Source organism: Peromyscus eremicus, chromosome 12 (assembly GCF_949786415.1).
Source record: "Peromyscus eremicus chromosome 12, PerEre_H2_v1, whole genome shotgun sequence".
Lineage (NCBI taxonomy): Eukaryota > Metazoa > Chordata > Mammalia > Rodentia > Cricetidae > Peromyscus > Peromyscus eremicus.
The window spans coordinates 33,901,874-33,913,732 of NC_081428.1; positions in this window are offsets into that span (position 1 = coordinate 33,901,874).

The window sequence follows — 11,859 nt, forward strand, 5'->3', positions numbered from 1 at the left end:
TAGGAAAAATAAATAAATTTCCATTGTGGCAGCCTTAGTAGATTAATATAAATTCTGAATGAGGGTTGTATTTCTCTTTTATTGTGAAAATCATCACTCCTTCATAGAATCCTAATGTTTGATTCAGAAAGTAATTTAGCGTTAATGTTGGGGAATGCCTGTTTAACATTGACATGGTTGTGCCCTCCGTGTTCAGCACCTAAAAGGTAGGGGAGCGAGCTCCTGCTATTACTCTGCATGCACCTTTCTTTACCCACCACAAATACTGTTCAGCAATTTGCTATTTTTCATTGAGCCCATAATCGCTTTAGAATCCTTTAAAAAATAAATTAAGAAAACCTTAAACATTAAAAACCTAGCAAGCCCTTTTTGTTTCATAGGTTAATATATTGGTTCAATTCCTAAGAAGGATACTTAATTTTCCACACTTTAACAGGCTATAAAATATTATCACTTAAATAGATCCTGGGGCTTAACAGTAAAAACCCTTCATTCTTGTTAGCATGTGGGTTATAAATATTTAGAAGTATTCCATATAACAGCTATTTATTTTGAAACATTTTAATCTTGTCTAGTTCTTAAGTTCTCCTAAGACTTACTCATCTCTCCGTTAGTCTATGATAACATATATTAATGGGGAATTTAGCTATCTTGTGTTTGGTTTTCCATAATCTCTGTTTTTCTTTTCTTTTTCCTTAGTGAGTCCAAATGCATCTGTCACTGTACTTTTGCTCATTTTTGCTGTCGGTGATGAGCTCTGGAAGTACCTATCTGAACATGGTAAGTCAATACGGGCTATCAAAACACATGATTATCTGACTTATTATTTTGAGCTCCTTTTACTTGTGGTTTCACTGAGCATATGCTAATAGTGGTTTCCATATGAAGAAAACGCAGAGTTAGCAACAGAGTGCCTCCTAGGAGCATCTGGATATATTGTTCTATAAAGACTTCTTCACTCATCAGAGAGTTGGACAAGCTTGGTCCACAAACGGGAAGCTTCATTGCACAAAGCTGGTGGGCGTTGTCATTCTTGAAAGCAGGACAAGAGTAACTGGTAAACTGTCATGAGGTTAACAGCTTTATTTTGATAACTAGTAAATATTCACATGATACTGTAGCAGGAATCTTAAAGGTACTTATTAATTAAATCAAACCTGAGGCCAGTTATTGGGGTGAATGCTGGAGGATCAGAGAAGTAGAACAAGCCACAGCTAACCTCACCTGGCCAACTTCTCAGCTGATCTTGTTTCCTCAGACTGGAAGCTTCTGTGTCCTCATCTCAATGGCTCTCAGCTGAACTGCTACTTGAAAACCTGAATGCTTAACCAGCCAAATGCTTCTAGTTTCTGGTCCTCACATCTTATATACCTTTCTGCTTTCTACCATCACTCCCTGGGATTAAAGCCTCGCTTTCTGGGATTAAAGGCGTGAGTCACCATGCTTGGCTGTATCCTTGAACACATGGATTTCTGCCTCTGGAATGCTAGGATTAAAGGCGTGTGCTACCACTGCCTATCCTAAGTATCTAGTGGCTTTTCTGTTCTCTGACCCCAGATAAGTTTATTAGGGTACACAATATTTTGGGGAACACAATACCACCACATGATACAGTTCCAAATGCCTTGCACTGGGCTGGAAGATAGCTCCATTGGTAAAGAGCTGGCTGAGTGAGCATGAGGGTGTGCGTCAGGATCACCAGCATCGCACCACTGGCTGAGGAGGAGGTGCTGGCGTGTGTTAGCTATGGACAAAGGGAGAGCCAGTTTTCTTTGATGATGTGATCCCCGGTAGGTCTACCACACTTCAGGGCAGGGCTCCCTCCCCAAAATTAGTGAAATAACACAAACCAGAATTTTGAGACAAAAAAAAAGTCCAAGTTGAGTGGTAAGCAAGGGTGAATATGAAAGTAGTTTGGGCAGAAGTAGGGTTTGAACAGTGAATATGATCAATGTATGTTGTATGGGATTCTCAAAGAATCAATAAACATTTTTTTAAAATATAAGTGCAGCAGTATATGTGTGTGGGGGTGGGCAGTAAAACCAGGACCGGTGATAAGGATCCTGGATACTCCTCTAACATCTAGTCCAGCTGAGTTAGTGAGATCCAGGGTCAGGAAAAGATCCCATTAAAAATAAATAAATAGAAAGCAATAGAGGAGAACACTTGATGGCCTCTGTGCTCACAGGAACATAAGCACATATGCACACACTAAGTAATAATAATAAAAATTATAAAACACCTAATTGCCATTGTCTTTTTTTTTCATTTAAGAGATCTAGCAAGAGAATTAAGGTCTTCAGACATTTATCTGATATCCCCTCACATATGAAACACATCCATTATATTACTAACTGATGAAGTGATCCAATTTAATCAACAAAATTAAATTTTATCTGTTATCTAGGTGGATTCTTAAAGATCCCTGTGTGAAAAGCTCAGCTAATGAGCATTCTGCATAATAGTTTGTTTTATTAGATGATGATTTGCATGCTAATTTCTTCTGGAAGAACTGTATACTTTTTACTTCCTAAGAGAAAATCATTATGCATAGAGTACTTTAAGATGATATAAGTGATAACCAGTTAGGAAGATAGGGTCTTAAATACACATCGTAAAAGAAAAAAATGAAACTTGGGCCCTAAAACCCTAATTCATCCTTAAAGTGCTAGAATATAAAAACCTTATCAATTCAGTTTTTGTTGTTATTGTTGTTGTTGTTATTGGTTTGTTATTGTTTTGTTCTTGATGTTGCTGCTGTTGCTAAAGGGTCATTCTGGTCCCACCTCACAGCTTCTTAGCTTGCTCATATACTTACTATGTCCTGCTCCAATTTTATCTGACTGAATTTTGGTAAAAGGAAGGGTCAAGACTTGGGGCTACACCTCAGTCCTATTTACATGACTTCATACAATGTTATTTTAGTGGCATGAGTTTTTGTGCATGGACATGTATGTGAGTGTGTGTGTGTGTGTGTGTGTGTGTGTGTGTGTGTATTTGAGTTGGTGTATGTGCATGTGTTGTTTGTGGCTGTATGAACACCAAAGGATGATGTGTCTCCCATTCTGTCATTTTCTCATCGAACTTGTAGTCATGCTGGCATCCAGCAAGCCCAAGTGATCCCTCTGTCTCCACCTTCCACCCCTCCACCACAGAGCTGTGGATGTAGGCAAGAGAGCATTTGGACACACTCAACTTTTTATATGGGTGAAGAGGTCTGGACTAAGGTCCCCTTACATGCCTAGCAAGGACTCCTAAACAATGAGTCATCTCTCCAGCCAGGTATGTCAGGCATGGACAGAACGTGAAGTCAGATATTTTCAGGGTAGATGATTTGTTAGCATCTTGTAATGACTTTATTTACATGCAATGAAAAGACATAGAGCTTGGAATGTGAATACCTAACCTGTCATCTGGTAACGGAGATTGGACCTGCTAAAGCTGACAATGTCCTTGCTGCTGGATGCTTAGCTCCTTTCTAAGTGTAGACTCTAGAAAAAATCCAAAGGAAACGTAGATGGAGCTCTGCCCAAGCACTAATTCATTACACACTAGTTAAAAAAGTTTTCAAACATTTTATGGTAAAGGTTGAGGAAGCCTGCAAAATGAAACAAAACTTGATGGGTGTTTAGAGGGGGCACATTTGTGCTCAGAACTGTCAAATGCCACCACTTCAATCCTCTTCATTACCAGAAAGCCTCCTTCTTATAATGGGTTGGAGCATGTCTCCATGTTTTGAGCCTTTAGGACTCTCCCAAATACATTTTCTGCATTTTCAGAAATGACCATCTGTCTTTTAGATGAGAGATATTTCCTGGACACAAAAGGAATATCTAAAAGCATTCTTGAGGAGTTTTTTACCATGGTTTTAAGAGATCTATTTGTGAACAGCAATTGCCAGCCATGATGCCTTGGAGGATGGTAGCTGGGATAGAGTTTTCACTTTGGCAAAAACTCTCATCTCGCTTTTCCAGTTTCCCTAATTCTTTTCAGTCTGCAGGTATTTGAGTCCAGGTTTATGCTTTATCTGCCTTCAAGCCACAGGATACAAATGCTCTGTGCATTGTGCATGATAAATCCAGCAAGGTTTGTATAAATGTCATGCTGCATGTAAAGGGATGAGGGCTTCAGTATGTTTTGGCATGAGATGAAGCATTAATTAAAAGACATACATACAAATGAGTTGAGGGGAAACATTTTGCTGTCAGGGTGTTTGGGAAATGACCATAATGAACATTGTTGGCATTTTTGTGACCTATAAATGCTATATGGAGCTTTACCAAAAAAATCTACTGAGGTCAGAGGCAGTGGAGATTAACTAATGAGCACTTAAACTCCTGGCAAAATGATTCATATTAAGGCTTCAAAAGAATAAATCACTATTTACTGATGCAGAATGGATTACATGGTTATTGCAAGCCACAGCATATGAGACTGTAATATCATTCATAAAACACGGAATAAAATGAATCTATTTATCTAGTTATTATTTTTCATGTCCATTCTTTTTCTAATTAGCAGAACAAATGTTTATATTAAAAAGCCAGGGTGCTCAGGTGAGAAAAAAATCCATCCTACATAGAATTGAACCACAGTTTGAGACCATTAGAAATTCTTTAATATTTAATACATCCCTCCCCAAATGAAAGTTAGTGCCCATTAGAATGTAATGCTCTCTCCTGCTCTTTGAACTAACTGTTCTTGACAAAACTAGAGAGACTCTGATTTGAATAAAAATATTTATAGGATACCTTTCAATGAGAAAATGATAAAGTAGGATGTATTTATTGCTTTGAATAATTACCCTTCAATTAATCTTTATTTTTCAGTTGAGTGTAAACTGTCTTCAAGTCTCACATTATGTTCCTTAGGTATTCCATGGTCTTCAGCTTCAGTAAATCTCAAAATAAAAGACCCAGAGATGTGTTAGTGCCTGCTCTGTATTCCACAGATTCTCCTTTTCCTCTAAAAATGCCTCTGTTTTTGTGTCTGTCTGTGTGTGTCTGTCCCTGTGTGTGTGCATGTGTGTGTGTATGTGTGTGTGTGTGTGTAGTGGGTAGCCATTCCAGCTTTGATCTGGAAGTTCCAACCCCCATTGAGGCTTCGGTAACTGTCACGCCTACAAGGCGGGGCGAAGACAGGACCCTGAAGACCCGAGATCTGGATGGGCCGGCTCTCTTGGTTCCTGGACCCTGGACGGTGGAGGTAGACCTAGCAAAGTTCTCCAGAGAACACCGCCGGACTGCGCTATGTCTTTTCCAGACCCTGCAACCTACCTATCCCTTCATTTGTAAATTACTCCACTAAATAAACCTCCCTTTTAACTACATGGAGTGGCCTTAATAATTTCACAAACATGTGTGTGTGTGTGTGTGTGTGTGTGTGTGTGTGTGTGTGTGTGTATGTGTGTGTGTGTGTGTGTGTGTGTGTGTGTGTGCATTTTAGTGTTAGTAATATGGCACTTCGGTTTCTGTCTCTATAGCTCTATAGTCATCTAAACTTGGTAAATTCATCCCCACACGTAGCTTGACCATGTTGATTGAGAATTAGCCCTGATTTTAGGAGTGATATTAAGAATGGGGTGAGAAGGTAATAAGAGACTGAAAGAACACAGCATTGTATTAAGACAAGAATGCAGGTCTGATTTGACTGTGCTAACTTAGTTTTCTGTAAATGAACTATTTCTCTGTTCTTTAGAAGTAACCATTGTTTCCCATGTCTCATCTCTAGGGAGTAAGATCCTAAATCCAGTAATTCTGTGCCGAGGATCACTGTCTACTTTTCTCTGCCAGGAATCACAGTAAAAATTCCAATCCAATTTTGAGCAACCTGTTTGCCTTGTTTTTTCTATCCTGGCAGTGAACTGTCTAAGAGCCATACATGCAGGTGTGTGTGCTCTTTCAAACAGGGAAATACTAGAGAAAAACTACCAAGTCTGTTTCCTCTGTCTGGACCAGTGGTTCTCAACCTATTGTTCGTGACCCCTTTAGGGGGTTTGCACAGATGTCCTGTGTATCAGATATTTACATTACAATTCATAACAGCAGTAAAATTACAGTTATGAAGTGGGAGCAAAATAATTTGGTGGCTGGGGTCATCACAACACAAGGAACTATATTAAAGGGTCACACCATAAGGAAGGTTGAGAACCACTGGGCTAGCTCCATAGCGGACTTGCAATTCCCAGGTCTTTGCATACAGGTGGGATGGAGAATTAAGTCTCATCTGATAGACAACATAACACTTGCCAATTTCTTTTTTAGGCAACCAAGAGGGGACAAATGTAGCATGCATGAAGCCTCAGGTTTGATTCCCAGCAATGTGAAAAAAAAAAAAAGAAATGAAAACAATGTATATTCTTTGGCTACTCACTCTTGAGCCACCCCCATGTGCTGTTTCCTGCCTCCCATCTGTCTCTCATTTCTTTCCTTCTCTCCCCAAGCTAAATGATGCTAAACTGATTGTGAGGACACATCTGAAAAGAAGCTGAACTAACACCAAGGCCTTTGTTTTCCTGAATGATCTCACATGTTGTTATTGAAGATTGGTCTATTAGCCTCTGAAATTTTGAGTATTTTTCAAAAGCAGATAATCGACTTTAATTTATGTGACTTGTGCCATGGCTATAGTAAAACTCTGAAGTAGACCACAGTTTGTAGCTGGAGTTTTCTCCAGTCCTGCCTGGCCCATGGTCAGGACAAATCTCTCTTACCTACCAGTGCAGCAGCTGCTCAGACCCAACGGAGTAAATATACAGAGACTTATATTGCTTACACACTGTATGGCTGTGGCAGGCTTCTTGTTGTCTAGTTCTTTTATCTTACATTAACCCATTTCTATTAATCTATACTTTGCCACGTGGCTTGTGGCTTACCAGTATCTTACATGTTGGTACTCATGGCGGTGGTGGCTGGCAGCGTCTCCTGACTCAGCCTTCCTGTTCCCAGAATTATCTTCTCTGCTTATCCCGCCTATACTTCCTGCCTGGCTACTGGCCAACCAGCATTTTATTTATACAGAGCAATATCCACAGCAACAATGTTTTAAAATTTGGGTGGCAGGTTCATGGAAGTGGAGTTTGGAGACTGGAGATACGAAATTTGTACAGTGTGCTGGTGATGTTGGCAGTAAAATGCTCACTGACACATTGTGAAGAATGTTCAGTTGACCTCAGAAAACGTAAATGTAATTGTCAGTGTACATTCTCTTAATTAACTGGGGTTGGCAGAGATAAAGGACTGATATACCTGCTAGTGTACCTTGCCCTACATTAATTAACTGGGGTCAGCATAGGTAAAGAACTGATCTGCTTGCTAGGAAATGGGTGGAAATTGAATCTAGAAAAAAATGGTTCTTGTTTTTTTCTGGAAAACAAGCTGATTGTTTCTATAGCTGAAACAACTGAAAATAAATCTTGATGCCAAATGTCTTGATGGGTTTTATGAGCAAAAGAAGTTCATTTTAAATTATATCATTCCATATTATAAGTATGTTACATGGATAAAGTAAATATCACATTTGTACTAGAGAAGTAGCCTTGCAGGCTAAGCTTGCTTCTATAAGAATATTATTATTTTTTTGGAGTGACTTCTTGGCAAAAATTGCAGATAAATATATATAAGTGGGGCATGTTTTTGTGAAAGGACTTGATTATATTTGCTGTATATCATATTAATTGGAAAGCAATACAGAAGCCTGGTAAAAGCAATAAGCAAGACCAAAATGCTCTGACTAATCCCTCAAACAACAATTTGGATCTTTAGCCTTCAATAAGCAGAAAGTGGGTTTCCAAAATTTCTGCCTCCTGGAGAGGAAAATGCCCAGAATTTTGTTTTTAGTAATTATGAAAGACTTGAGTGTGAAAGAGCCAACCATCCCAACTGATGTGAGCAGGCACCAGAGGAATAATGAAAAGATCTTATCCTTCCTCTAAAAACAGGCTTGTGTAGATAGAGTTTTCCTGCCTGGCCCACAGTCAGGACAAATCTCTCTCACTTGCCAGTCCCACAGCCGCTCAGACCTGACCAAGTAAACACAGAGACTTATATTGCTTACAAACTGTATGGCCGTGGCAGGATTCTTGCTAACTGTTCTTATATCTTAAATTAATCCATTTCTATAAATCTATACCTTGCCACGTGGCTCGTGGCTTACTGGCATCTTCACATGCTGTTTGTCATCGTGGCAGCTGGCAGTATCTCTCTGACTCAGCCTTCTACTTCCCAGAATTATTCTCCTCCTTGTCCCACCTATACTTCCCACCTGGCCACTGGCCAATCAGTGATTTATTTACCAACCAATCAGAGCAACACATTTGATGTGATGTCCATTTCCTGGGGTTTCAGAGTTGCTGTGTGTACCAACCACTATGTCAGGTTTCTGTCCTTCCCCGTCTCACAATGAGAGTGTTCATCGCAGTTACACAGATTCTAATCCACTGTCACACACTCAGTAGGAGAATCTAGATTTCTTTTCTCAATTTGTTTGTCACCAGACCACGAGAACCATGTGAGCCACCAAAATATGACACTGTGTCAACAGGAATTATTATTTTTTTTAAAATTTTTATTTTGCAATACAATTCAGTTCTACATATCAGTCACGGATTCCCTTGTTCTCCCCCGTCCCGCCCCCCTCACCTTCCCCCCAGCCCGCCCCCCATTCCCATCTTCTCCAGGGCAAAGCCTTCCCTGCAGACTGAGATCAACCTGGTAGACTCAGTCCAGGTAGGTCCAGGCCCTCCTCCCAGGCTGAGCCAAGCGACCCTGCATAGGCCCCAGGTTTCAAACAGATGACTCATGCAATGAGCACAGGACCCGGTCCCACTGCCTGGATGCCTCCCAAACAGATCAGGCCAATCAACTGTCTCACCCACTCAGAAGGCCTGATCCAGTTGGTGACCCCTCAGCCATTGGTTCATATTTCATGTGTTTCCGTTCGTTTGGCTATTTGTCCCTGTGCTTTATCCAACCTTGGTCTCAACAATTCTCGCTCATGTAAACCCTCCTCATTCTCACTAATTGGACTCCCAGAGATCCACCTGGGGCCTAGTCATGGATCTCTGCATCCAGATCCCTCAGTAGTTGGATGAGGTTTCTAGCTCGACAATTGGGGTGTTTGGCCACCCATCACCAGAGTAGGTCAGTTCGGGCTGTCTCTCGACCATTGCCAGCAGTCTGTTGTGGGGGTATGTTTGTGGATTTCTGTGGGCCTCTCTAGCACTTTGCTTCTTCCTATTCTCATGTGGTCTTCATTTACCATGGTCTCCTATTCCTTGTTCTCCCTCTCTGTTGTTGATCCACCTGGGATCTCCAGCTCCCCCAAGCTCTCTTTCCCTTGACCCTCGCCCTTCACTACCCCCACTCATGTCCAGGCTGTTCATGTAGATCTCATTCCATTTCTCTGTCATTGGGCGATCCCCATGTCTTTCTTAGGGTCCTGTTTTCCAGGTAGCCTCCCTGGTGACGTGAATAGCAGTCCAGTCATCCTTGTTCCACATTTATTATCCTGCTATGAGTGAGTACATACCATGTTTGTCTTTCTGAGTCTGGGTTACCTCACTCAGGATGATTTTTTCTAGATCCATCCATTTGTCTGCAAACCTCATGATGTCATTGTTTTTCTCTGTTGAGTAGTATTCCATTGTGTATATGTACCACATTTTGTTTATCCATTCTTCAGTTGAAGGGCATCTAGGTTGTTTCCATGTTCTGGCTATTACAAACAATGCTGATATGAACATAGCTGAACAAGTGCTCTTGTGGTGTGGTTGAGCATTCCTTGGGTATATGCCCAAGAGTGGTATAGCTGGATCTTGGGGGAGATGGATTCCCAATTTTCTAAGAAAGCGCCATATTGATTTCCAAAGTGGTTGTACAAGCTTGCATTCCCACCAGCAGTGAAGGAGAGTTCCCCTAGCTCCACATCCTCTCCAGCATAAGGTGTCTTCAGTGTTTTTTATCTTAGCCATTCTGACAGGTGTAAGGTGGTATCTCAGAGTTGTTTTGATTTGCATTTCCCTGATGATTAGGGATGTTGAGCAATTCCTTAAATGTCTTTCAGCCATTTGAGTTTCCTCTGTTGAGAATTCTCTGTTTAGTTCTATAGCCCATTTCTTAATTGGACTGTTGGGCATTTTGATGTCTAATTTCTTGAGTTCCTTATATATTCTGGATATCAATCCTCTGTCAGATGTGGGGTTGGTGAAGATCTTTTCCCATTCTGTAGGCTGTCGCTTTTCCTTGTTGACCGTATCCTTTGCTCTACAAAAGCTTCTCAGTTTCAAGAGGTCCCATTGATTGATTGTTTCTCTCAGTGTCTGTGCTACTGGTGTTCTATTTAGGAAGTGGTCTCCTATGCCAATGCGTTCAAGACTACTTCCTACCTTCTCTTCTAGCAGGTTCAGAGTAGCTGGATTTATGTTGAGGTCCTTGATCCACTTGGACTTAAGTTTTGTGCACGGTGATAGATATGGATCTATTTGCAGCCTTCTACATGTTGATATCCAGTTTTGCCAGCACCATTTGTTGAAGATGCTTTCCTTTTTCCATTGTGCACTTTTGGCTTCTTTGTCAAAAATTATATGTTCATAGGTGTGCGGATTAATGTCAGGGTCTTCAATTCGATTCCATTGGTCCACGTGTCGGGTTTTATGCCAGTACCAAGCTGTTTTTATTACTGTAGCTCTATAGTACAGCTTGAAGTCAGGGATCGTGATGTCTCCAGAGGCTGTGTTATTGTATAGGATTCTTTTGGCTATCCTGGGTTTTTTGTTTTTCCATATGAAGTTGAGTATTATTCTTTCCAGGTCTGTGAAGAATTGTGTTGGTATTTTGATGGGGATTGCATTGAATCTGTAGATTGCTTTTGGTAAGGTTGCCATTTTTACTATGTTAGTTCTGCCTATCCATGAGCATGGGAGATCTTTCCATTTTCTGACACCTTCTTCAATTTCTTTTTTCAGGGACTTAAAGTTCTTGTCATATAGGTCTTTCACTTGCTTGGTTAGTGTTACCCCAAGGTATTTTATGTCATTTGTGGCTATAGTAAAGGGTGATGTATCTCTGATTTCCTTCTCCGCTTCTTTGTCTATTGTATATAGGAGGGCTACTGATTTTTTTGAGTTGATCTTGTATCCTGCTATGTTGCTGAAGGTGTTTATAAGCTGTATCAGTTCCTTGGTGGAATCTTTGGGGTTGCTCAAGTATACTATCATGTCATCTGCAAATAGGGAAAGCTTGACTTCTTCCTTTCCAATTTGTATCCCCTTGATCTCCTTATGTTGTCTTATTGCTCTGGCTAGAACTTCAAGTACTATATTGAATAAGTATGGGGAGAGCGGACAGCCTTGCCTCGTTCTTGATTTTAGTGGAATTGCTTTGAGTTTCTCTCCATTTAATTTGATGTTGGCTGTTGGCTTGCTGTAAATTGCCTTTATTATGTTTAGGTATGTTCCCTGTATTCCTGATCTCTCCAAGACATTTATCATGAAGGGGTGTTGGATTTTGTCAAATGCCTTTTCAGCATCTAGTGAGATGATCATGTGGTTTTTTTCTTTGAGTTTGTTTATATGGTGTATTACATTGACAGACTTTCGTATGTTGAACCATCCTTGCATCCCTGGAATGAATCCTACTTGATCATGGTGGATAATTGTTTTGATGTGTTCTTGGAGTCTGTTTGCCAGTATTTTATTGAGTATTTTTGCATCGATGTTCATGAGGGAGATCGGTCTGTAGTTCTCTTTCTTTGTTGTATCCTTGTTTGGTTTAGGAATCAGGGTAATTGTAGCCTCATAGAAGGAGTTAGGTAATGTTCCTTCTGTTTCTATTGTGTGGAACAATTTAGAGAGTATTGGTA